The 25,447-nt window shown below is 48.9% G+C and overlaps 1 protein-coding gene across 8 annotated transcripts in view; it reads left to right on the top strand.

Annotated features, from left to right (window-relative positions):
* The window catches only part of PPARD (peroxisome proliferator activated receptor delta), an 86,953-nt gene that overhangs the window by 39,169 nt on the left and 22,337 nt on the right, over nucleotides 1–25,447 (top strand). For 2 of the 8 annotated variants that reach the window (XM_023212609.2, XM_023212607.2), the window contains one exon: nucleotides 8,543–8,633. The exons of 5 other annotated variants lie outside the window; for them this stretch is intronic. The gene's annotated coding sequence lies outside the window, so the exon portion shown is untranslated. Of the gene's footprint in view, nucleotides 1–8,542; nucleotides 8,634–21,822; nucleotides 22,029–25,447 lie in introns of those variants that run through there. One more of the 8 variants, XM_031935650.1, reaches the window with a different exon arrangement.

The following is a 25,447-nucleotide window of genomic DNA, read 5'->3' as shown; positions in this document are numbered from 1 at the left end:
AGTGGCCAGAAAAAGCCACTAAATTTTGCAAATTAAAGTGGTTTCCAGCCTTAAGAATGCATGCCCCACATTCCCTTCCCAAACTCAGCGTCTCTGAGTGCCAGGTGGAGGAATACAAACTAATTATAATCCTAGTGGGCCCTGAGAATCTTTAATTTTAGAATAAGACTGCCCTTCTGAAAGGCACAGTTGCTTTAGTAGTAGATGACTCTGTATGCCTGGGGCCTCCGAAGAGACCAGGATGTGAAAACTCAGTACCTGGCATTTAGAGCTGTGTCACTTGTCACTTCTGACCTCGTTAAGATTTCTACCCCACTGAGACTTAACAACTAAAAAGGGCAGATGAGATAGGTCTGGGACAGAGCTTAATGGCCTGTGTCATCCTCTTCAGCTTTGCCTGAATTCTCTGGACTCTTGGGACTCTATCATAGGAATATCCTCAGAAGAGAAGGCATTTGAACCTTTAAAGATCCCCAGATTACCCATCAGATAACAATCTCATGAGAGTGATGAACAATGACAGCACCAACTCTCAATTCCCTTGGCTGGAATTTCAGGAACCAGCTTGAACTCAGAGATGGGCACAGGGTTAGGGCTTGGAGTAGACATCTTTTCTGTTTTTTTTTTTTTTTTTTCTTTTTTGAGATGGAGTTTCGCTCTTGTCACCCAGGCTGGAGTGCAATGGTACCATCTCTGTTCACTGCAACCTACGCCTCCTGGGTTCAAGTGATTCTTCTGCCTCAGCCTCTCGAGTAGCTGGGATTACAGGCACCCGCCGCCACTCTTGGCTAATTTTTGTATTTTTAGTAGAGATGGGGTTTCACCATGTTGGCCAGGCTAGTCTCGAACTCCTGACCTTGTGATCCACCCACCTCAGCCTCCCAAAGTGCTGGGATTACACGCATGAGCCACCACGCCTGGCTTCCAGTAGGCATCTTTGCCCAGCCCACATGAATCCCATTAGTTCTTTCTTGACAGCTCTCAGTCTGTGGTCATATATTAAGCAACTGTGTGTTCAGTACTGTGCTAGGTGCTATTGCTGAAGATACTGAAATAGTAATGCCACAAGTCCCTCTTCTCAGAGAGGAGAGCTTGCAGTCTAGTTGGAGAGAATTCCTAGCACACAGCAAGCTGCAACCAATGGTGCCCAACAGTCATGCTGTCCGATGCTACTGGGTGCAAGTGTGTCGCTTTGACACTTGGTGCTTTTGTCCAAAAGGAGCTGTTCTCTTTCTGAGGCTTGGACTACTGGTTTGTTTTTTCTCAGATGACTTGCTGGCACTGTTAGAGACTGGTCTGAATTAACGAGGACTACCTTTTATCTGTTTTTGAGGAAATAGTCCCAAATGTGCTCTCTTGGTCTTTATGAACTTTTCCCTTCTTCCATTTCTCCAAATAATGGTAGAGTAACTTTACAGTGTCATCTGCTGATCTCCAAGGTCTTCTAGGGGCACGTCATTAGCAGTTGCTGCTTTTGAGGTATCAAGGTTTGTCTTGTGGACTCTCAGATAGTTTCCTTACCTGTTCAGTGAATCTGATTTTCCATTTTTCTTTTTTTTTTTTGAGACGGAGTCTTGCTCTGTCGCCCAGGCTGGAGTGCAGTGGCCGGATCTCAGCTCACCGCAACCTCCGCCTCCTGGGTTCACGCCATTCTCCTGCCTCAGCCTCCCGAGTGGCTGGGACCACAGGCGCCCGCCACCTCGCCCGGCTAATTTTTTCTATTTTTAGTAGAGACGGGGTTTCACCGTGTTAGCCAGGAGGGTCTCGATCTCCTGACCTCGTGATCCGCCCGTCTCGGCCTCCCAAAGTGCTGGGATTACAGGCTTGAGCCACCGCGCCCGGCCTGATTTTCCATTTTTCTAGGAGAGTGTATCTCAAAGTGATTGCTGAATCAGAATATCTGGGAGTGTGACTTGGAATCTATTACTGAAGATTAGAGGAAAATGTAGCAAATTATTATCTGAAGCATTTATGGATGGATTGATGGATTCATGGATGGGGATTCTGACTGAGTTAGGTAGTCTGTAGTCTCAGACAGTTGCAGAAGCTCCATTAGGTCGTGAGCAACCCAGGCTCCTTACAGTTCCCTGCCCTGCCATTCTTAGGGTGTGGCTGCTGTCCTCATGGTCCAAATGGTTGCCGTGGTTCCACATCTCACAGTGAGATAGAAAAAGACAGAAGAATGATGTCTCACCTCCCTTGTAAGGAGACTTCAACAAAGCCTGCCTCTACCACTTTCTGTGACTGAGGGAGAGTTAATTCATATCTCAGAGCCAATTAACCTCATTTTTGTTTCTTTTTGTTTTTGTTTTTTGTTTTGTTTTGTTTTGTTTTGAGACAAGGTCTTACTTTGTCGCCCAGGCTGGAGTGCAGTAGCATGACTTCGGCTCACTGCAGCCTCGACTTTTCGGGCTCAAGCAGTCCTCCCTACTCAGCCTCCCGAGTAGCTGGAACTACAGGCACATGCACCACACCCAGCTAATTTTTTAATTTTTTCGTAGAGATTAGGGGTCTTGTTATGTTGCCCAGGTTGGTCTTGAACTCCCGGGCTCAAATAATCCTCGTGCCCTGGCCTCCCAAAGTGCTGGGATTACAGGAGTGAGCCACTGCACCAAACCAGGTACCTCATTTGTAAAACAGGCGTGGTAACGCTTAGTGCAGGAGTGAGAGGATCAGGGAGCACATATACATACAAAGTGCTTGGTGCTGATGCCCAGCCTGATGTCCAGCCTGCAGCACCTGTTCTCTAAATCGTAGCAGCAATTGCTGCTGCGGCATACTTCTCTTTCTCCTCTCTCCACCACTCCATCTCGCCAGGGTCTCTGCCTTGCCTGTCAGGCTCCCCTTTCCTTTGCTCCAGCCTTTTGCATCTGTTCCTCCCCGCATTCTCCTGTCATCTCTCTTCCCTGCGCCTCATTTTCCTGCTCTCCTCCTGCCTCTATCCCTCGTCTTCTGTTCAGTGTCTCCTTCTCCTCCTTGAACTACCTCTTCCTTCTAGTGCCTCTGTCCTGACCTCCAGTGAACAATAATTCTTTGTAACTTAATGACAAATTATCATTACGTTACAAAGACCAGAGGCTAGAGGTGGTGATTGGCCTTGTAAACTGTAGGTCAGCGATGAGTAATTTAAGAAAACTAAATTTGGGCCAGGCGCAGTGGCTCACGCCTGTAATCCCAGCACTTTGGGAGGCCGAGGTGGGTGGATCACAAGGTCAGGAGATCGAGACCATCCTGGCTAACTTGGTGAAACCCTGTCTCTACTAAAAATACAAAAAATTAGCCAGGCATGGTGGCGGGCTCCTGTAGTCCCAGCTACTGGGGAGGCTGAGGCAGGAGATTGGCGTGAACCCGGGAGGCGGAGCTTGCAGTGAGCCGAAATCGCACCACTGCACTCCAGCCTGGGCGACAGAACGAGACTCCGTCTCAAAAAAAAAAGAAAACTAAATTTAATTGGTTTACTCATGAATCAGTTAGGAATTCTGTTTGGCAGCTAGAACAGAAATAGCAGTGGCTTAAACCAGTAGAAATTTTTTCTATTGTGATAAGAAATCTAGAGGGGATAGTCTAGGGCTGGTCTCTCTGCTCCGCCATCCTTAGTGCAGGGCTTCCAACCCCAAGGTTGTATCATGGTCTGAGATGGCTGCGGGAGCCCCAGCCATCATGTCAGGTTCTAGGGAGAAAGCAGGAAGAAGAGAGGAAAGGCAGGAAGAACACATGCTCCATCTTAAGGAGCTTTCCTGCAAGTCCCACCAAATAGCTTCAGCTTCTCCTCATTGGCCTCCATTAGATGTAAGGGAGGCTGAGACATCGTTTAGCTGGGCACATTGCTACTTGAAGCAGAATTGGGATTCTGTCACTAAGAAAGAAGGGGAGAATAGATATTGTGTAAACAGTTAGCAAGGTCTGCGGCCATTCATTCAGCATTAATTTAGCACCTACAGTCTACTAGTTATGAAGAACAGTCAAGGTGCCCCATTCCAGAGGGAAGACATAGAGAAGTAAACAATACAGTACAGAGGATGGGTGAGGAGGAGGGGGAGAATGGAGAAAGGCACAAAGTGGGTATCTCACATACCCTCCAGGGGCGCATTCTCGAGTTCATCATGCAGACATTCTTGCCTGTATTTTGTTTCCTCTATGTCCCCTCTTCTGCTCTCTCCTTTTTGTCATTGTCACCATTGTTGTTGTTGGGTTTGTTTTTGCCCCTCCATTCTGACGTCAGCAGTAGCCTCTGGAACCTTAGGAAACAGAAATAGTTGGCTTAGTGGGAAGCTCTGGGATGGGAGCCATGTGTTTGAAGAGCCAAGTCCCAGGCCCATTAGGCAATTAGAGGCCAGTGGCAGGAGAACATTCATTCCTGGACATGCCATGGCACTGCCAGGAGACTTTACTCCAGGAACGGGGTCGTTGTCAGGAGGCATGTTCTAACCAGGCACCTGGCATCACCTGTACTGTGCTTGCCATAAAATGAAATTTTAGAGCAGTAAAATTCTCCAGGTCCTGTGAAATGGGTATAATTGTTTCACTCACATTAATTTAACCAGAGGTCTTGGTATGCTATCATGTTAATTATGTGTAAAAATACTTCTACTTACTAAAAAATTTATTGACAATTAGACATTGATATTCCTTCTTGGAACTCAAAAATTCTAGGAATAACTTGGGAGACCCACATTATCTTTCATTCTGATCGCAAGAACATCTATTGCTGTTTCCTTTGGGAAGTTAGAGAGGCAATGGGAAGCCTGCTGCAGAGATTTTCTAAACAGGCATATCCCAGCCCCTAAGGAGTTTGAAAGTGTCAGAGAAGGCTGAAGGATTAAAAGATTATTTGTTCTGGCACAGTGCAGTTCTTATGAGGTCGTACCCTGGGCAGGTTACCCTCCTGTCCTCAGTTTCCTCATCTGTCAAATTTTGATCCTATGGATCCTCCCCAACAGGGCTGTGATAGAGATGAAGAGACACATGGGAAGCATTCAGTATGTGTTATTATTATTATTACTATTATTATTATTATTAGTGCTACTGGTAGTGCTAGCCCACTAGCCCACTGGGTAGTGATTGCACCCATATGTTGGGGCCAGAGTGTGGAAAGCCTTGGATCCCACATGAAGGAGTTGGATTTTGTGGGCAAGGGTGTGACAGATCATGGCTGGGCTTAGAAATGTCACTGACAGGAGTGGAGAGGCAGATCTAGGTGAGGAGTGGGCAGGGCTTGAACCCGACCAGTCAAGGAAAGGGGAGAATGGATAAGTGAGTGGTGAGAGAGGACCCACTGGTGCTGGAGTTTAGCCTGTGTGCCCGAGGGATGGTGTCCCGTTGACTTGGGTGGGAAGCACTAGAGGTGTAGCGGTTGGGGTGGCAGGAGGGGAAAGAAGCATATGGTGATCAGCTCAGCAAACAAATGGAGAACTTGCTGCCTGCCAGGGACACCTGTGGCCTGGCATGAAGATAATTGATTGTGTTTTGACTACATTATGAGGCCCCTGCGAGGCCTCTGTGTGGTGTTTACACAGTCAGCAGGAGAGAGACCCTGGACAGTGGTGTGGGATGCAGTCACGGTGTGTGAAATTGCCAGTGGCTGGATTGTGCAGTGAATGGATTGAGCAGGGAAGCCAGCCAAGAACAGAATGGGGTGGGGAGGGCAGTGGGGGTAGGGAAGGAGGATCATCATTTCAAGGGTGGGTGAAGGAAGAGCAAGCAGAGTGCAAAGCCCCCAGAGGGGAAGGCAATCCTTATGAGGTTTGACTGTGACCCTGGGCAAGTTACCCTCCTGTCCTCAGGAGGAAGTGGTTGACAGAACCATTGCAGCAGTGAGATGGAACAGGACCAGGGCAGCAGCCAAGGGCCTGTTAGATGGGCGGCGGGGGAGGCAGTGGGGCAAGAGGAGGTCATCCAGGACCTCCAAGAGAGCTGTTTCAAAATGGGAGGAAAAAGCAGTGTTCCTCTGGTAGTGGTTCTAATGCTTTGTATTTGTAGTTCTTAGTCATTTTCAAGGCCCTTCGCATTCTTTGCATCATGCTGTCTCACCAGCCTGTCAGGCAGTAGGGGTTGGCCCCATCATACAGCTCAGAAGCGGAGGCAGAGCCTAGCCAACCCACCTGACCCATGCTGGGCAAGAAAGACTTGCTTCCTAAAGGAGGGTCTTCCTCAAGGGCAGAACAGACCTAGCTAGGTGAGGAAGGAGGCCAGCTGGAAGGGAATGTCCAAGACCTGGGGCCATGTGTTGAGAGCAAGGTGCATTTGACCTGGGGGAGTGGTGGGAGAGCAAGCTAGAAAGGGAAGCAAGCCTGGATCAAGATGGGCCTTGTACCATCAGAAGTTGGGATTTTTTCTGACAGTAGCAGGGAGTTTTAAAGATTTCTAAACAGGGAATTACATATGATCAGGTTTGTGATCTAGAAAGATCAGTCTTGCTGCAGACAGGGAAGGAGGCAAAGAGTGAAGCAAGGGACCGTCTTAGAGACTGTTGTAGTAATTCAGATGAGAAAGATGAGAGTTGACCAGGCTCGGTGGCTCACGCCTGTAATCCTAACACTTTGGGAGGCCAAAATGGAAGGATCACTTGAGGCCAGGAGCTTGAGACTAGCCTGGTCAACATAGTGAGAATCCCAACTCCTTTTTTTTTTTTTTTTTTTTTTTTTAGAAAAAGAAAATAGAGAGAGCGTGAGAGAAATGATGATACTGAATTAGGGAGATACTGAGAACTTAGATGAACAATACTTGGTTGCCAGACATGGTGGCTCACACCTGTAATCCCAAACCTTTGGGAGGCTGAGGCAGGAGGATTGCTTGAGACCAGCCCAGGCAATGTAGTGAGACCCCCATCTCTACAAATTTGTTTTTTTAAGTGAGCCAGTTGTGGTGGTACACACCTGTAGTCCCAGCTACTTGGGAGGCTGAGGTGGAAGGATTGCATGAGCCCAGGAGGTTGAGGCTACAGTGAGCTGTAGTCATGCCACTGCATTCCAACCTGGGTGACAGAGCAAGACCCCATCTTAAAAACAAACAAACAAATACTTGGTTCATTTGGTACTTGGCTCTTTGGATCTTGGGGAATATTGGAGATGACGGAATAACTTCAAGGAGACCAACTTCAAGGTCAAGACTCCTGCCAAGACTCCACCCAGACATAAAACAGGAAAATGATAATAGAATCTACCTCACTGTTGGCCTGGCAATGGGAGTTTGTTGATAACCCTGAAGATGAATTCCTCAAGGTGAAGAGCAAGGCTTCAGAATGGGCTGCTCGATAGATGTGAGAGGCAGAGACAGACCTGGCCTTGCAGAAAGGTTGCTGCAGTCTTTCTCCTACCATCTCCAGCACAGGATGGTTTCTGGGTCCAGGAGGCCCTGTCTTGTGCTGTGTGGGGCCCTTAGTGCGGTGAAAACTGGCAGCACCCTGGAGGTCTTTGTTGCTTCTGCCCTTTCCTTTAGATTGCATCTCCCAATCTTGGCTTATACATTTGTCAGGAGGTGGGGAAGCCTGCTTTTCCCGCCTGACAAATTTATAAACTGGAAATTGGTCCAGTCCTGGATCAGTTTGGGTCACACAACGGGGTGGGCAGTGTTGACCCACAGAGGGTCCTGGGCCCCTTATTCCTCTCTGGCCCTAGGCTCTGAGCTCCCAGGTTTTGACTGCCAAGCAAAAGGTAGAGTTGCATCCAGGCTCTTTTCTTCTCTCTGCTTTAACTAGTGCTGAATTTCTGACCCCAGGCGTGTTGCAGCATCTGTGTGGCTTCTGGGGCCAGAGCCCAGATTTCAGCAGGCTGCCCATGGTTTACCCTCAGGATGAACTCTAGGAAGCTGGGGAGCACTCTGGTGGTGGTATAAATTCAGCCCCTCATTTTAGTTTATTTTTATGTTAAAATGTGTATTAATACAAAATAACACATAGATCAGAATGTTGTATGACAGAAAGGGACTGACTGGATTCAGGATCTCCCACCCCAGCCCCAGGGGTGAAGGTGAAGGTGATTGGTTTCCTGGCTATCCTTCTTTCCACAGTTTTTCCATGTGCACTCTCATGTGCGTGTTTTTATCCTCTTCCTGCTCTTAACCATGGCAGTGGGGAGCACACTAACTTGCTCTGACACCTAGTTTTTTTTTTATTGAGTGTACCTTGGGAATCTTTCCACATCAGCATATACAGATACACTGCATTCCTTTTGTTGGAGATGGAGTCTCGCTCTGTCTCCTAGGCTGGAGTGGAACGTGGCACGATCTCTGCTCACTGCAACCTCCACTTCTCAGGCTCAAGCAATTCTCCTGCCTCAGACTCCCAAGTAGCTGGGGTTACAGGCGCCCACCACCATGCCTGGCTCATTTTTGTGTTTTAGGTAGAGATGGGGATTCACCATGTTGGCCAGGCTGGTTTCAAACCCCTGACCTCAAATTATCTGCCCACCTATGCCTCCCAAAGTGCTGAGATTACAGACGTGAGCCACCACGTCCGGCCATTCTTTTTAAAAAAAAAAAAAACTTTTTTATTATACATATGATGTGTGTTAAGTGGACTGTGGCTTATAAAATCTCTTCACAGATGTTTTCCAGTATGATCCTTCTAGCCCTGTGAGGAAGACAGACCAGAAGAAATTTTTTGCAGCTTAGGATACTCTGCAAACAAGGAGGAGGTGAGAGGAGTTGGGGCTTGTTTAATGCAGACTAAAACAGGATCTTTCCTTTGAGAGACTGAGACAGGATGGGGAGCAGGCTGTAGATGTGCACACATACCCGCTCAGAGAGAATGTGCGAGGCAGCATCTGCAGAGGAGCGTGGTGGGCAGCACGTGCCGCGGGGGCAGGAAGAGGAGAGCTTCCGGGAAGGGGATGGAGCTTGAGCCAAACCGTTTTTTTAAAAAGAGGGGAGGGCCGGCGCGGTGGCTCATGCCTGTAGTCCCAGCACTTTGGGAGGCTGAGGCGGGTGGATCACGAGGTCAGGAGATCGAGACCATCCTGGCTAACATGGTGAAACCCTATCTCTACTAAAAATACAAAAAATTAGCCGGGTGTTGTGACGGGTGCCTGTAGTCCCAGCTACTCGGGAGGCTGAGGCAGGAGAATGGCGTGAACCCGGGAGGCGGAGCTTGCAGTGAGCCGAGATCGCACCACTGCACTCCAGCCTGGGCAACAGAGCGAGACTCCATCTCAAAAAAAAAAAAAAAGGAGGAGAGGCTGGGTGCAGTGGATCACACCTGTACCCAGCACTTTGGGAGGCTGAGGTGGGCAGATCACTTGAGGTCAGGAGTTTGAGACCAGCCTGGGCAGCATAGCGAAACCCCGTGTCTATTAAAATTACAAAAATTAGCCAGACATGGTGGTGCACACTTGTAATCCCAACTACTTAGGAGGCTGAGGTGGGACGATCACTTGAACCTCGGGTGTGGAGGTTGCAGTGAGCTGAGATCATGGCACTGCACTCCAGCCTAGGTGACAGAGTGAGACTCTGTCTAAAAAAAAGAGGGGAAGGTAGGAATGAGACAAAGGAAAAGGGGAGGAGGGCATTTCAGGCAGGAGAGCAGTATGGGCAGAAGGTGGAAACACGTGGCAGAGGGTCGGTGTCCATGAACACACTTCCACCACCCTGGTCTAATCATTGACTTAGCAGACATCTAAATGCCTGCTGCGTGCCCAGCACTATAGAGGGCCACAAGGCAGCAGGAACCTCTCAGTGCCTGCCCTCTGTGGGCTCTGACTCCAGCCAGGAGAAACTGGATGCACAACAGCAGGCAAAACTAACTGATGGTGATAGAGGTCAGCATAGTGGTTACAGCTGGGCACAGTGACTCACGCCTATAATCCTAGTACTTTGGGAGGCCAAGGTGGGAGGATAGCTTGAGCCCAGGAGGCTGAGGCTGCAGTGAGCCCTGATCAGGCCACCACTGCATTCCAGCTTGGCCTGGACAACAGAACAAGACCTTTTCTCAAAAAAAGCAGAGTAGTTACTTCTTATTGTGGGGATTAGCTGGTCAGAGGCACAAAGAACCTTCTGGGGTGCTGGAAATGTTTACTGTCTTGACCTGGGTGATGGGTTTTTTTTGGTTTGTTTTTTGTTTGTTTTGTTTTTTTTCTTGAGACGGAGCCTTGCTCTTGTACCCCAGGCTAGAGTACAATAGCGCGATCTTAGCTCACTGCAACTTCCACCTCCTGGCTTCAAGCAATTCTCCTCTCGAGTGACTGGCACTACAGGTGACTGGCGAGCCTCTCGAGTGACTGGCACTACAGGTGCCTGCCACCCTGCCCGGCTAATTTTTGTATTTTTAGTAGAAACGGGGTTTCACCATGTTGGCCAGGCTGGTCTTGAACTCCTGACCCCAGGTGATCCGCCTGCCTCGGCCTTCCAAAGTGTTGGGATTATAGGCATGAGCCACTGTGCCCGGCCTGGGTGATGGTTTTATGGTGGTATATAAATGTAGGAATTTATGGGACTTATTATACTTAAGATTAATGCAGATTGCATACTCTAACCATGAGTATGTTATATCCCAATTATAAATCAAGCAGGCAAATAAATAGCACATTCCCCAAAATAAAGAATTAAAATACAATAGAAGATGTGCAAAGAGCTATGCCTGGGAAAATACAGGAAGTGTATCGCTTTGAGAGGATGAGAGATGAGATTTCAGACCCTCCCCCTCTATCACTGTGTCATTTCTGAAGGCCTCTGGTGACTTTCTTTGCCCCTCTCCAACCTTATAGTCATTGGAACCAAAGGGCGGAACCCCGGGCCTCAGAATTAAGTCTACACACCTTAGCAACTAGGAATTCAGGCTAGCCAGGTCCTGGCCCTTTATCTGTCTTTCAGAGAGTGGGGTGCCGCAGCTGAAGTGGACAGCTCGCCATTCCCAGATGTGCCCTGTGTTCTCGGCTGCCTTGCCTGACTCACCTTGGCCTTCCCTGGGAGTGCCTTTTCTAGTTTTCTGGCCCAGCTAGAAGAAGAGCCATTATACCTACTCCAGAATCATCCCTGCTGCTCCCAAGTTGGAATATTTCTTCCTCCACAGTGGCCACCTCTTACGTGGCCTCCATCACACAGTTTGTATACCTACCTCTTCAAGGGCAGGCTGTGTTTTACTCCTTTTGTCATCTCTCCCCATAGGGGTCTAGGTCAGTGCTTTTGTACGTGGTGCTTGAAACAGTCCCATAAACGATATTTTATTTGAGTGGGTCTCTCTGGCTGGAGCTACTACGTGGAAGATTGCCATGTGGGAGCAGGGGTCATAACAAAGGCTGGCCATCAAGATGCTGGTGCTTCCAAATTCCCAACAGTTATTAACTTGTTGGATTGAGGAACAAGTAATAGAAATTCCCTGGAATTCCCAAAAACATGTTATTCTATATCTTTCCTAACACTTTATGGGTTTTTAAATAAGGAGTGGTCATAATAATAAATGGAATTATTTTTTCTGTGATAAAATTTCAGTTGTTTCTGTAAAAAAAAAAAAAGAGAGAGAGAGAGAAAAAAGATATAACATTAAATCCATAGTTTGGTGATTTGGTTGGGCACAGTGGCTTACACCTGTATTCCCAGCACTTTGGGAGGCCAAGGCAGGAGGATGGCTTGAGCTCAGGAGTTTGAGACCAGCCTGATAACAGAGAAAGATTTTGTCTCTGCTAAAAATCAAAAAAATCAGCCAGCGTGGTGGCATGTGCCTGTAGTCCCAGTTACTCAGGAGGCTGAGGCAGGAGGATCACTGGAGCCCAGGAGTTTGAGGCTGCAGTGAGCTATGATAGCACCACTCCGGGTGGTGACAGTCTGGGTGACAGAGCGAGACCCCATCTCAAAAATTAAAATAATAAAATAAATGCATCGTTTATTGTTATTATGGACAAATATATTATGATGTAAGATTTATATATTTCATTAGCATGTAAAAATGATCTCTACCTGATATAGGCATCTGATAATAGAAAATGCAGAAGAGAGCGTTAACACAAAATGAATGCCAAATAAAAATCACTTAATGATTTAAGAGTAATACTACACATATTTAATATTTAAAAGTTACTCTTAAAGGTTAAAACTAGAGAAAAGTTAAAAGAACAATACAATGAACTTCTGTATTTCCTTCACCAAGATTTGCCAGTTGCTAACAGTTTCGTATATTTGCTTCATGTTGTGTCATAGATTGTCCACATTCCATGTTTGTTGGATCGTTTCTTTGTGATTAGATTCGGGTTTACGTTGTTGGTGGGAACCCACATAGGTGATGTGTGCTTCCTGTTGCTTACATCAGGAGGCACAGTGGTGCCAGCTGGCCCTAGTAAAGGTGATGCTAACTTGATTCACCTAGTTAAGTTGGCATCTGTGAAGTCTCCTTTTGTCTTAAGGCAGTGGACTTCAAAAGGACTTTTCCCTGACTTTGGGAATTGCTGACAGCCATTTAGGAAAAGAGACCACCGTTTTCTCTGTCATATGTAGCTGCAGTTAAGAAACATCCTAGTATAGTCAGACAAGCTCTGGAGGCCGGTATGCCAGGACCTGGGACCAAGCTCTCCAGCCATCTCTCCCTGTGACCATAGCCAAGTCATCTCTGAGCTATGTAAGATTGTACATATAAGGAAATAGACACTCAGAGAAGTGAAGCAGTTTGCCCAAAGCTACTCAGCTAGTGAGTGACAGAGCTAGGATTCAAACCCATTTTTGTTTTGGGACAAAGCCCTGCCCTTGTCCTTGTGCCAAGCTGCCTCCTTTGTTAGGTGGCTGGTTGTTGTTATTGTGTCACTGAGCACTCGGAAGTAGTGCTCAGAACCAAGCAGAAGAGCACCAAGCCTTGTAGGCCCTGACAAGTGAGAGGGAAGAGAGAGGTGCCTTGCTTCATCCATCTGGACTGCCCTTAGAATTCCTGGGCCAATTTGGGGATCCCAGGCACCAACCCTAACATGGGCCAGTGCCAGGTACATGCAGCGTGTACTTCCCGGTCTGGGCAGGCGGAGGCTGGAACGGCACCAGCAGCTCACCTCTGTAACGCAGCACTGAAGTATTTATTTCAAGGGTGGCTCAGAGAAGTGAAGCAGTTTGCCCAAAGCAAACTGGTTCCTCCCCCGTATGTGGCAGGCTGTCCTGCAAGCTGGTTGGACGCTCCCCAGCCACCCTTGAAATAAATGCTTCCACGCTGTGTTACAGAGGTGAGCTGCTGGCACCGTTCCAGCCTCCGCCTGCCCAGACCGGCAAGTACAGGCTGCACGTACCTGAGAGCGGCCCACGTTAGGGTTGATGCCTGGGATCCCCAGATTGGCCCAGGAATTCCAAGGGCAGCCCAGGTGGATGAAGGAAGGTATTGCCTCAGCCTGCCTGGGTTCCTTGGGGGAGAGAGGGAGACAGGAAGCATTAATGGGGGAAAGGTGTGCCAAGCCTTGCCAAGCAGGTCATTGTGGGTGGGGAAACACCGCCTACGTGCTTGGGACGCCCCAGGATTTGGGTGGAGGTTCTTGAGGAGGCAGCGAGAAAGGAGGGCTGTAACAGCGACTCTGGAGCACGCTAGAATGGCTCTTAGTGACCTGCTCTGGTGACCCACCAACAGCCCACCAACCTGTCATCTTCCAGTTAGCAGCCATCCCCAGGGCCAGTAGCACCTGAGAGCACTTGGTAAGTAGAAAGACCCAGCGTCTGCTCCTCATGTTACCTTGGTGTCCTTCCCCAGAGCAGTTGTTTTGGGGAAAACCGGCTCTGGCTGAAGCAGGAAATGGTGCTGCTTGTCAAGGTCATGTTGTCCTGTTGCTATAGAACTGAGAGACCCTGAGGATCAGCCCTCTCAGGTTCCAGTTGCCTCTCTTTACACTATTCATCCTCACAGGCCACCAGGAAGGGGGCCAAATTCGGGGCCAGGGCCAGTGGCTTGGTGAGGCATAGGCTGTGCTGTATGGGCCCTGTAGGGAGCTCTGGGGAGTTCTTATTCCCCTGGCTCATGGCCACCTTCGACCCTGCATCTTGGAGGGACCCCGAGGGCTCTGGCAGCCAAGTGAGCAGGAGCGGAGAGACGAGGCACCTTGGGAGGGAGAGCCCCGGAAGGAAACAGGGTTTATAGACAGACTCCTGGTCATCACTGCTTGTAATGCTCGCTCAGTGAACAGAGGCAGTGCTTTACCTGACTCAAGAGAGTCCCTTCTGTCTCCGGCTGGATGGGCTGAGATCCGGGCTGGTTAGAAGCCCAACATGACCTGGCGTGTGAGACCTTGCACTCTCTGAATGAATTCCCCAAGTGTCATCAATAAGTCACTCCGGTTCTGGCATTTCCCTATCTTATCGCGCACACCCCTTCTCCTGGCTCTGAGTCCTGAGGAGTGAGATTGCAGTTTTTGACCCATATTCTTACTGAGAGCCGGCTGTCATGCAGGTATAATATAAAATCCAGAAGCTGCTGTCAGAATTATGTGAGAATTGGGAGGTGACAGCATGGGCCAATTTTCTGAATCTCTAGGGTGCTTTGATGCTTAAGAAGTCTTTCTGGGCTCCCTGAGATTTGAAACCTCTTGTTTTATCTGTCCTTTCACTCTGGTTCTTCCTTTCCTCTCTTGGGGACTTCATGCTTCTCAAATACTTGTTAAGTGGGTGCTTATGTGGGACCTTAGAAAGCAATCAGCTAGGCGTGCACTTGGAAAGGCACAGGAGGACTGAGAACAAGACTAAACATTTCTGTAAGATTGAGCAGCAGGAGAGAGCTTTGCTTCTTTACTGGTGTCAGTATGTGCCTGCAGCTCCTGGGCTGCCTTTACTTGAGTGAGATCCATTTACAAGACTCCTGAGTCTTCTACTCCACTTTATTACAAAAGATGCTGATGCTCATTTTAAAAACAATTTAAACTACAAACATGAATAAATGTATTTATCCCCCAACCAGTCCCCCTCATTCTCCCTTCCCTCCTATTCTTAGACTGGTTTCCCCTCCCAGTAGTTTAGGTTGTGGGGCAAGTGTGTGTAGCTCTGCATCAGTGTCTTAAACAAAATGAGTGTGTCACAGATGCGCAGCTCGGCCACTCACTGTTTTCTTCAAGTGTATGTCATGGCCATCCTGCCATGGCACCATGTCTGTGTCACCTGCTGCTCTTGGGCATCTGCAGAGAATTCCATGACATGGATCTTGAGGTAGGCGTCTTCAGCTTTTTCTGCTTCATCTTATTCTCTACAATTGTTTATATCATGCTTGTGAAACCTTTTTTTTAAAAAAAAAAATGCTTACTAGACACAGCACATGTTCATTTTAGAAAATGTAGAAAAATCAGATAAGCAGCAGGGCATGGTGACTCACGCCTGTAATCTCAGCACTTTGGGAGGCCAAGGCAGGCAGATCACCTGAGGCCAGGAGATTGAGACCAGCCTGGCCAACATGGTGAAACCCCATCTCTACTAAAAATACAAAAATTATCTGGGCATGGTGGTGCGCACCTGTAGTCTCAGCTACCTGGGAGACTGAGTTGGGAGAATCCCTTGAACCCAGGAGACGGAGGTTCCAGTGAGCCGAGATCACACCACTGTACTCCAACCTGCGTGACAGAGAGAGACCCTGTCTCCCCGCCCCCTGCCAAAAAAAAAAAATCAGATAAGCAATAAAAAAAAATAGAAATGACCCCTAAGGGGTAACATTTTGGTGTGTATAATACAAGTGTCTTTTACATTTGCTCCCTCATCTCAGCATTGCCACTGCCATTAAAGAAGGCCCATGGTCATTAGTCCCATGTCACAGGTAGAAAGCCTGAGCCACAGAGAGGGTATCAGGTTGCCCAGAGGTACACAGCATAGTAAAGACAGGACTGGGGGCATACCTGTCATATAATTCAGCACTAGTGCTCTCTCCACTGTAGCCCACTCACTATCTTCGCACCTTGGGCATTGAACTGCCTTATCCAAAGGTTAATAGACAGATGACTGCTTGAGGAAAGCCCCTGATTGACTTAGGAGAAGAGGTAGAAGACATGCTCTTCAGGTTTACAGATGATATGAGACGAGGGATTGTTTGCGCTTTGGAGAACAGAATCGGGCTTAGAAAACCCTCAAAGAGCTCTAATACCAGGTCAGGAGCAACAGGATAAAGTTTGGAAGAGGTGGATGTAAAGGGACCCCCTTCTGTTTCCGTAAGCACAGGAAGGTCTGACTTGATGTTCAGGCAGTGACGACTGGTCTGCCTGGGAGTCGTAGTGGACTGTAAGCAGTGGGACATGTCATTTCAACACTTTAACTTCATCTTACTTCCTGGGAGTGTTAGGAGCCACACATCAAGAGGACATGATGAACTAAGGAGGAAGGTTTGGGAACCTGTCAAATGACAAATGCTGCAGTGACAGAGGTTTCACCTAGAGAAGATGGGTTTGGGGAGGAAAAGGTGCAGGCCAAGACTTGGTGACCAGGACCAGGCACGAAAGGACCAGGAATGGCAGTTAGTTGAAGGGAGAGTCTAATCGGTCAGGATATAGAACACCTTTTTAGCATTAGAGTCCGGGAATGGTAGTGAGAGGCAGTACAGTAGAGTGGTTAAGAGCTCCTGCTCTGATGGCTTACTGGCTCCTGGCTCCTAGAGTCTTGGAAGTTACCTCACTCTTCCACGCTCCAATTTTCTCATCTGTAAATGAGGATAATGGGTACCTGCCTTATAGTCCACTTTTAAAACCTAAGGGAGTTACTCCATGAAAGCAGCTTAGAATAATGCCTGGCACACATAGGTGCTATGCACTGTTTGATTCACATGGAAGCTGGGTAGGCTCCATGGAAGAAGAGTTGTAGAAGGTCTTCTGCATGCATCTGGTATGACATGCTTCCCCAGCCTTCTCCATTCCCTGCCTCCCTGTCTCCTTGTTTCTTTCTCCATCTTCCTCTCCTGGGCCTAGAATCCTATATTTCCCCTATCTAGAATACCCTACCCCTCAATCTTTATTTTCTTCTTTGAAACTCTTATTTTATTTCTTCTTCTTCTTTTTTTTTTTTGAGACAGAGTTTCATTCTGTCACCCAGGCTGGAGTTCAATGGCACGATCTCGGCTCACTGCAAGCTCCACCTCCCGGGCTCACGCCATTCTCCTGCCTCAGCCTCCCGAATAGCTGGGACTACAGGTGCCCGCCACCACGCCTGGCTAATTTTTTGTATTTTTAGTAGAGACAGGGTTTCACCATGTTAGCCAGGATGGTCTCAATCTCCTGACCTCATGATCCGCCTGCCTCGGCCTCCCAAAGTGCTGGGATTACAGGCGTGAGTCACCAGCCCTGTTTCTTCTGCTTTAAATTGTTTTTATTTAAAAAAAAAAAAAAAAAACGGACTCAGGAGTCAACTGCCCTTCACTCTTCGCTTGTGCGCAGCCTGTCCTGTGAGTAGGTACAGGTACTGACTGGTCTTATATTTCTCCCTGAAAATATAAATGTTTTAAAGGCACCCAAGGATTTGTCAATACTTCCCCACCCCCACCCTGGGTCTGACCTAGGACTCTGAGTCAGGGAGGCCTCCCTCCATTGAGTAATAGTAGCCTTGGGATCTGCTCAGTAAGAGGATTGTAGAGTTTAAGGGAGGAAGAAGCACCAGTGCTGCCTCCCCATGGGAAAAATGAAGCCCGCCCCCCCACCGCCGCCAACCACCACCACCACCACAGAACCACCAACCACAGCGTCACTTGGCAGATTAGCAAAAGAACTAACCAGACACTGCTAGGCCCCTCAGGCTTCTAGATTCGCCCTCCACCACATTTCTACCAATTTATGCTCATCTTAATGAGCTCCTCCTTTGAAGGGTCTGGAATGGTCTGGAGTGGTCTGGAAAGCAGGGTCAGATACCCCTGGAAAACTGAAGCCCGTGGAGCAATGATCTCTACAGGACTGCTTCAAGTTACATGGTGAACAGACATCTTTTTCCAATTATGCCAGTTGCTCCTCTGGTACTTGAGGATTATGTGAATCTAACAACAGACAAAAATCTCTGCCTCATGGGGCTTATATTCTTTAGGAAGAGACAAGCACTAAACAAATGAGGAAATATATATACACTCTGCCAGATAGCTGTAACACGGACGGAGAAAGTTGAAGCAGGGAAGGGAGATGGAAGTACCTGAGGGTGGACTGCGCAGGTATGAAATAGGGAAGCCAGGGAAGGGCTCACTGAGATGGCTACATTTGAGAAAGGACCTGAAGGAGGTGAGGCAGTGAGCTGTGGAGATAGGTAATTAGGGTAGGGGAAGAACTTGAGCTAGAGAGAACAGCTGCCGCAAAGGCCCACCCAAGCAGGATATGCCCGCTGTGTCGAGACCAGCAGGAGGCCGTGTGCCTGATACTTAATATACCAGAAGGAGTGGAGCAGGCAGGGGTGCCAGTTCCAGAAGGACTTGCTGGCAGGTATTAAGATGGGCTTTTTCTCTGAGGTAGGAAGCTCCAGGAAGGATTTGATCATGGGAAGGACAGAATCTGAATTGTATTTTAGAAGGATCACTCTGACTGCTGTACAGAGAGTGGGTGGTAAGGCGGGAGGCAGAAGCCAAAAAGCCAGTTAGGAGGCTGATAAAGTAATCCAGGCAAGAGATAGTGTTGGCTGGGACCAGGGTCATAGCAGTAGAGGTGGTGAGAAGTGATTAGATTCTGTATATTTATTAACGGCAAGGCCAGCAGGATTCATTGACTCTAAGTGGAAGGTTGAAGTTTTCATTGACTGAGATGAGAGAGACCATGGGGGAAGGTAAAGGGCTCGGTTTTGGTTGTGTTAGACTTGTGCTGCCATTGGACATCTGTGTGGAGGTGTCAGAGAAGCTGGCCTGTAGGAATAAATTGGGGATTCATCAGCATACAACAGGCATTGGAAGGCACAAGCTGGCATAAGATCATAAAGAGAGGGAGCATAGATGGAGAATGAAGGAGCCCTTTAGAGATTAGGAAGAAAATTGCTAACTGGGGCCAACAAAGGAGATTGATAAAGGGCCGCCAGTGATATCGGAGGAAAACCTGGGAGGAAGCCAAATGAAGAGAAGTCATAGAGGAGGAGGGATCAAGCAGTCATATCACATGCTGTCGTGGGTCAAATAAAATTAAGATCATAAGTGTTTGTTACCGAAAGTTTAAAAGTACAGTGACATTGGCCAGGGGTGGTGGCTTACATCTGTAATCCCAGCACTTTGGGAGGCTAAGGCGGGTGGATCACTTGAGGTCATGAGTTCAAGATCAGCCTGGCCAACATGATGAAACCCTGACTTTACCAAACAATATAAAAATTAGCCGGGCGTGGTGATGTGTGTCTGTAGTCCCAGCTATGGGAGTCTGAGGTGGGAGAATTGCTTGAATCCGGGAGGCAGAAGTTGTAGTTAGCCGAGATTGAGCCATTGCACTCCAGCCTGGGCAACAGTGAGACCCTGTCTCCAAAAAGAAAAAAAAGAGCTGGGCATGGTGGCTCACGCCTGTAATCCCAGCACTTCGGGAGGCCAAGGTAGGTAGGTGGATAACTTGAGGTGAGTTCAAGACTAGCCTGGCCAACATAGTGAAACCCCATCTCTGCTAAAAATACAAAAATTAGCTGAGTGTGGTGGCAGGCGCCTGTAATCCCAGCTACTCAGGAGGCTGAGGCAGGAGAATCGCTGGAACCCAGGAGGCAGAGTTTGCACTGAGCTGAGATCATGCCACTGTACTCCAGCCTGCATGACAAAGTGAGACTGTCTCAAAAACAACAACAACAGAAAAAAACACAAAGGCCGGGTGCAGTGGCTCATGCCTGTAATTCCAACACTTTGAGATGCCAAGGTGGGAGGATCACTTGTGATCCAGGGGGAGTTCAGTTCAAGACCAGCCTGGCCAACATGGTGAAAACCCATGTCTACTAAAAATACAAAAATTAGTTGGACGTGGTGGCATGAATCTGTAATCCCAGCTTCTCTGGAGGCTGAGGTAGGGGGATCACTTGAGCCTGGGAGGTGGAGGCTGCAGTGAACCAAGGTCACGCCACTGCACCCCAGCCTAGTGACAGAGCAAGACTCTGTCTCAAAAAAAAAAAAGTACAATGACATTAAAAAAAAAAAATCACCTACCACCCTATTCATACAGGGAAACTTTCTTTTATTCTTTTTCTTGTCATTTTCATGGGAATCATGATCTTTATGTAAATTCGTATTGTATTTTTCACTTAAGTTATTAAATATTCTATGAAAACATGAGTTTAATGACTAGGTAATACTCAGTTTCCTGGATGTGCCCTAATATATTTGACCATTCCTCTAATATTGGGCATTGGGCCATTTCTGATTTTTTGTTATTATAAATAACATTGCAGTGAACAACAGCTCAGTATGTTTTCCTATGAGGGGAAGTATAGGGTCAAAGAACATGAATGCTTTTAGGTGAGACTTGAACTTGAGATCCCTGGGTTCTCCTGGACAGAGAGAACTCTGGCCAGTCATAGCTTAGCTGTGGGATTTTTCCGTGTCTCCTGTCTCCCTGGGAAGGTTGAGAAGTCACTCAGCCCTACAGATCCCTATTCCTGCCTCCCCGCCGCAATTGCACGTCCCATTTCTCCTGGGCCAGAGTTTCATTGCCTCTCATGGGGCCTGCTGGCCACCACTCAGTGGCTGCCCTTCTTCTCCTTACCTCCAGCCTTCGTCCCCTCCCAGAGCATTCACAAGCCAGCAAGAGCCAGTCCGAGCTTCCCTCAGATTAGGGGGTGTAGTGATAAATGAAATAGCCCTGCCTTCACTCATCTCACTGGGTCAATTAAATGAGGTGTGATGTACCTGAAAGCGCTTCAGAAACTTAGGTCTCATGCTCTACCAACTGAGCTAGCCAGGTGCCCTTAAAGGGCTGTCCTAGTCTTAACTGTTTGAAAAGAAGTAGGTAGCTGGGCATAGTGGCTCACACCTGTAATCTCAGCACTTTGGGAGGCCGAGGCGGGCGGATAACCTGAGCCCAGGAGTTCGAGACCAGCCTGGGCAACATGGCAAAACCCTGTCTCCACAAAAAATACAAAAATTAGCTGGGCGTGGTGGTGCACACCTGTGGTCCCAGCTACTCAGGAGGCTGAAGTGGGAGAATCACCTGATCCCAGGAAATCGAGGCTGCAGTGAGCTGTGATTGTGCCACTGCACTCTAGCCTGGGTGACAGGGAGATCTTGTCAAAAAAAAAAGAAAAAAGAAAAAAGGTATAAGTGATGGTGTCCACATTGTAACCACAGAGCCCCTAGAGCAGGGCTGTTGACCTATGGTTGGCATCCTGGTCACAAGAGCTCTGTGTCAGATGTGTGAGGGGCTTGGGTGTAGTTGTCAAGCCTGGGAGTGTGGCTGGTAAATGTCGATTGACCTCATGCCAGGCAGCGCCAAGTGCCACGTCTGCTCCCCAGATACCTGTGTTTGTGTGTGTGTGTGTCATAGTCGGGAATCACTGAGACCAGGACCTCGGGGAGGCTGGAGCCTGGGTGGGCAGAGCAGGAACGGGCCTTGGAGATGATCTAATTCTGACATTTTACTCAGTGAGGACACAGGTGGGGCAGCCAGAGAGGTACTCAGCTCAGCTCTGAGTCAGGGGCCCATCCCTCAACTCCTCAGCCTGAGTCTTCCCGGGAACACAACAGGCAGCTGCTTCCCAGACCTTGCAGGGCTCCGGGAGGTGGCCGTCCGCTCCTGCGGACTCCTTTGCCAGGTTTGTTGTAACCATTGCTCCTCCGAGCCTGGCTGAAATCATCTTCAGTCTATCCTCCACAGTAGTCTGAAAGGTCTTTGTAAAAATGCAGCTCTGTTCCTTCATCCTCTTCATAAGCCCCTTGGCTCTCTGCTCCTCCTAGAAAAAACACCCACATCCTCAGCTTACCCTTCAAGACCCTGAGTGATCTCTAGCCACAGCCCTTCTCTCTACCCACAGACCTCCTTCCTTGGGTCCTCCTTCCTTGGGCCTTTTCACATCGCTGTTCCCATCACTCTGGAATCCCTCTCAGCCTGCCTGGACCAAAGGCTACGTAAGGAAGGTCCTCAAGAAAGCCTCTCCTGACCATCCGCACCTGACTCATGTGCTCTGAGTGCCGCACCATGCTTGGCATTTGTCCTTCATAGCCCCGGTCATTGCTGGCTAATGTAGCCTGGCACATGGTGGTAGGTACTTGACAAATATTTGTTGAACAAGTGAATGAAACCAGCTGGCAGGGACCAGAAGAAGAGCAAAGGGGAGGGACAGTGTCCACAACCATAGCCCCTGTGGTCTTAGCTGAGAAGGGCTCTGGCTCGGTCCCTGGCATGTCCCTCCGCTGGCCAGCAGAAACACCCTACCCTGGAAGCCCTCTCCAAGTAGTGTGAGGGGCCTCAGGCCCATTCAGGCTTCAGTAGGAGAGATCTGGGTCTCTTCTGGGACCTGAGCAGGCCTTTCATTTACCTCATTGGCATCTCTCAGCATTTTATTTGTTTTTTAAAATGTCTCCCCCTTCCCCCAACCAACCCCAGATTATGAAGGTATCCCATGCTCACTGTGAAGAAACTGGATAACATAGGAAAATATAATTAAGAAAATAAAAATCACCTACAGCCCCACCCCTCAGAGAAAAGGACCCTTAACATTTGTGGCCATGTCTTTTCCGTTTTGTTTCTATGCATGTGTACATGCTTTGACATTGCTGAGCTTCTCTTTGTGAAAACCACAGATTTTTCGCAGTCTTCAGCGGCTGCGGTCGGAGGCGGTCAGCATGTCAGTTCTCCCAGTGGAGAGCTGATGCAGGGATCTGGATTCCTCTCTCTCCCTACTGCGGGTGGGTAGGTGGGCACACCCAAGGCCACCTTCTGTGGCAGCTTTCCCATCCCTGGTGAAGAGTACCCTCCTGTCTCTGGTCTCTTCTCCAGGACATTCTCTGGTCCTGGAGGCTGGTTGTTCCTAGGGGCTGCCTCTTGGGGCAATGGGAAGAATTGTGGAATGCGTGGGTGTCCTGGCTGTCTTTTCTCTGGTTCCAGCAGTCTCTGAACAAAACCAGCCCCAGGCCACTCCTGGGGATTGGCCTCAGGTGACTCTCTGGGCTGACTCTGGCCAGTTAGAAGGCCACCTGGGCTTCTCCTGTATTCTTAAGAGGGTGGGGTGACCTGGATTGGCGAATAGTAAGCAGAGAACACGGCAGAGTTGCTGGCCTAGAAAACCAGGTCACTAGGTCAGCACTTGGGTTAATGATTGATAAGAAAGGTTAGGAGAGAATCAGCCAGACCCATTCTCCCATGACATCCCTCACTTCTGATCCCAAAAGCACCTGCCATGGAGACGGGGCAACCTCTGTCTTGTATCCAGAGGCTGCCGCTTATTCCGCTGCAGTGTGGGAGGAAGGAGATGACAGCAACTGGGTCACCCACATGTGGTGCAAGATGGGGAGGAAGGTTTAGGCCTTTCTCCCTGAAAAAGGAAGCATGTGCCCAGACTAGGGGGCTCCTTGCCGGTTCTCTCCCCACAATTGATGGTGAGGCAGGGAACTGGGAAGTTCTGTCTGTGGAGGTCCCTTGGGTTTCAGCAGGCTAGCAGGATTTGAGTCAAGGCAGGTTGGCTCAAGTCTTAGCCACTCTACTGTGTATCTCATATATGGTGCTGGGTAAGACTGGACCAGGAGCTGCCATGTCCTTGCCCAGCTGGGGCTCCGTAGCCTCAGTCGGGAGCCATCACCTCTGAATCCTCTGGCTGCCAGTCCCCAGCTGTTTCTGTCAAGAACTCCTTGGTCACATTTCTAGAGCTGGAATACAATCCCTTAACACAAGCCATGGGTGATAATAATAGCAGCAACCACTGTGGTCCTTATTTGTAGGACCCTTACTATCTACCTGGCACTGTTAAGTTACTGCATCGTTACTTATTCCACACAGCAGCCTTTCAGGTTAGGTGCTAGCATCCCAGTTTTAGTGTCTTCCCCAAGTCATAGAGTGGGAGGGACGAGCCAGGGTGTGAACCCAGGCCTGACTGAAGCCAGTGGAATTCCCTTCTTTGGAGTATTGCGTCTCGATGGCAGTAATCTATGAAAACTGATACAGTGGCAAGTGCTACAACTCAGAATAGTGTGGCTAAGGCTCATGTTTTTAGTATGTTTATTCATTCAGCAAGTGTATGTTGAGGACCCACTAAATGCCAGGTGCTGGGACCCACCTCAGTAAGATACAGGGCATTCTCTGGGAAACTGATAACATGGTGAGGCCAGAGCAGTTAGCAGACGCTGCAGTTTGGTGTAGTGATTGCAGATTTGGAGGGCCTGCGTCGGGGTTGTGGTAAGAAGGAATAGAATGGAGCTAGTCTAGGAGAGCTTCCCGGAAGAGGAGGTGCAGGCAGGTCTTGAAGGAGAGAAACTCTTAGCTAGTGGAGGGGACGGTGTTCCAGGCAGATGCCAGTTCAAGCCTCCATGCTCAGGGAGTGATGCGGGATCTTGAGGCACATAGGTGGGCAGAGCAGGAGGATAGGCCTGGAGAGGGAGGCAGGGACCAGAGCTTGTGGCTGTTTTCAGCACACAGGGGTCATTTTCTGGCAGTAATGTCCAGAAGGGCTGTGACCAGGGAGTTCTTGACAGAAACAGCTGGGGACTGGCAGCCAGACAGAGGATTCAGAGGTGATGGCTCCCGACTGAGGCTAAGGAGCCCCAGCTGGGCAAGGACATGCCAGCTCCTGGTCCAGTCTTACCCAGCACCATATATGAGACACACAGTAGAGTGGCTAAGACTTGAGCCAACCTGCCTTGACTCAAATCCTGCTTCTCTAGTTACTGTGTAACCTTGAGCCAATTACTTTCCCTCTCTGTGCCATAATTTCCACATCAGTTAAATGGGGATAATAATAGTACCTGCCTCTTAGGGTTGTTGTGAGGATTACATTTGCCAACATACACAGAGCATGGTGTGTAGTAAGTTCTTGGAGAAGGGAAGCTGGTACGATTGTGATGGAGATGGTGATCCAGCTTAGGCTCTGGTACAGTAAGAAGGCCCATCAGGCTGTACTGGCCCATGGAGGCCCCTGGCACACTGACTGTCCCCACTCATCCCCTGGGTAGGGCAGAAGTGTTCCCACACTGTATAGCCTGCCAGTGGGCATCAGGGAAACACCTGAGTCACCACGAGGAGTACGAGGCACTTGGGGGGTTGCCCAGCTGAGCACAGAGGGCTGCCCTGAAAGTGAGCCCCTCCCTACTCCTAGCAGGGACGGGAAAGGGAGACAGCTGGGCTTGGTGGGAAGGACTGGGCCCCAGGTGGCTTAGTTGCTCTGGCCCCAGACCAGGTCTCTGGAGCTCTGGGTCATTTGGGTTAAGCTCCTAACTACCACTGCCCATGAAATCCACCTGCCAATGGGCAGTGGATGGAGTCGTGCCCCTCCCTGCACCTAAGCTCTCCGAAGGGCAGAGTTTCTTCTTGGAGCCAGACACTGGGTATTGGAATGGGAGCATGGGGGCTGCATGTGCGCTGCAGGCTGTGTGCGTGTGTGTGTCTGTGTGTGTCTGTGTACACACACACATGCATGTATGTCCGAATTGGAGCAGTCCAGGGATTTGTTTTGCAAGAAGTTCTTTTAT

The sequence above is a fragment of the Piliocolobus tephrosceles genome, chromosome 5, assembly GCF_002776525.5.
Source record: "Piliocolobus tephrosceles isolate RC106 chromosome 5, ASM277652v3, whole genome shotgun sequence".
Taxonomy (NCBI): domain Eukaryota; kingdom Metazoa; phylum Chordata; class Mammalia; order Primates; family Cercopithecidae; genus Piliocolobus; species Piliocolobus tephrosceles.
This window is presented reverse-complemented; position numbering and strand designations above follow the sequence as displayed.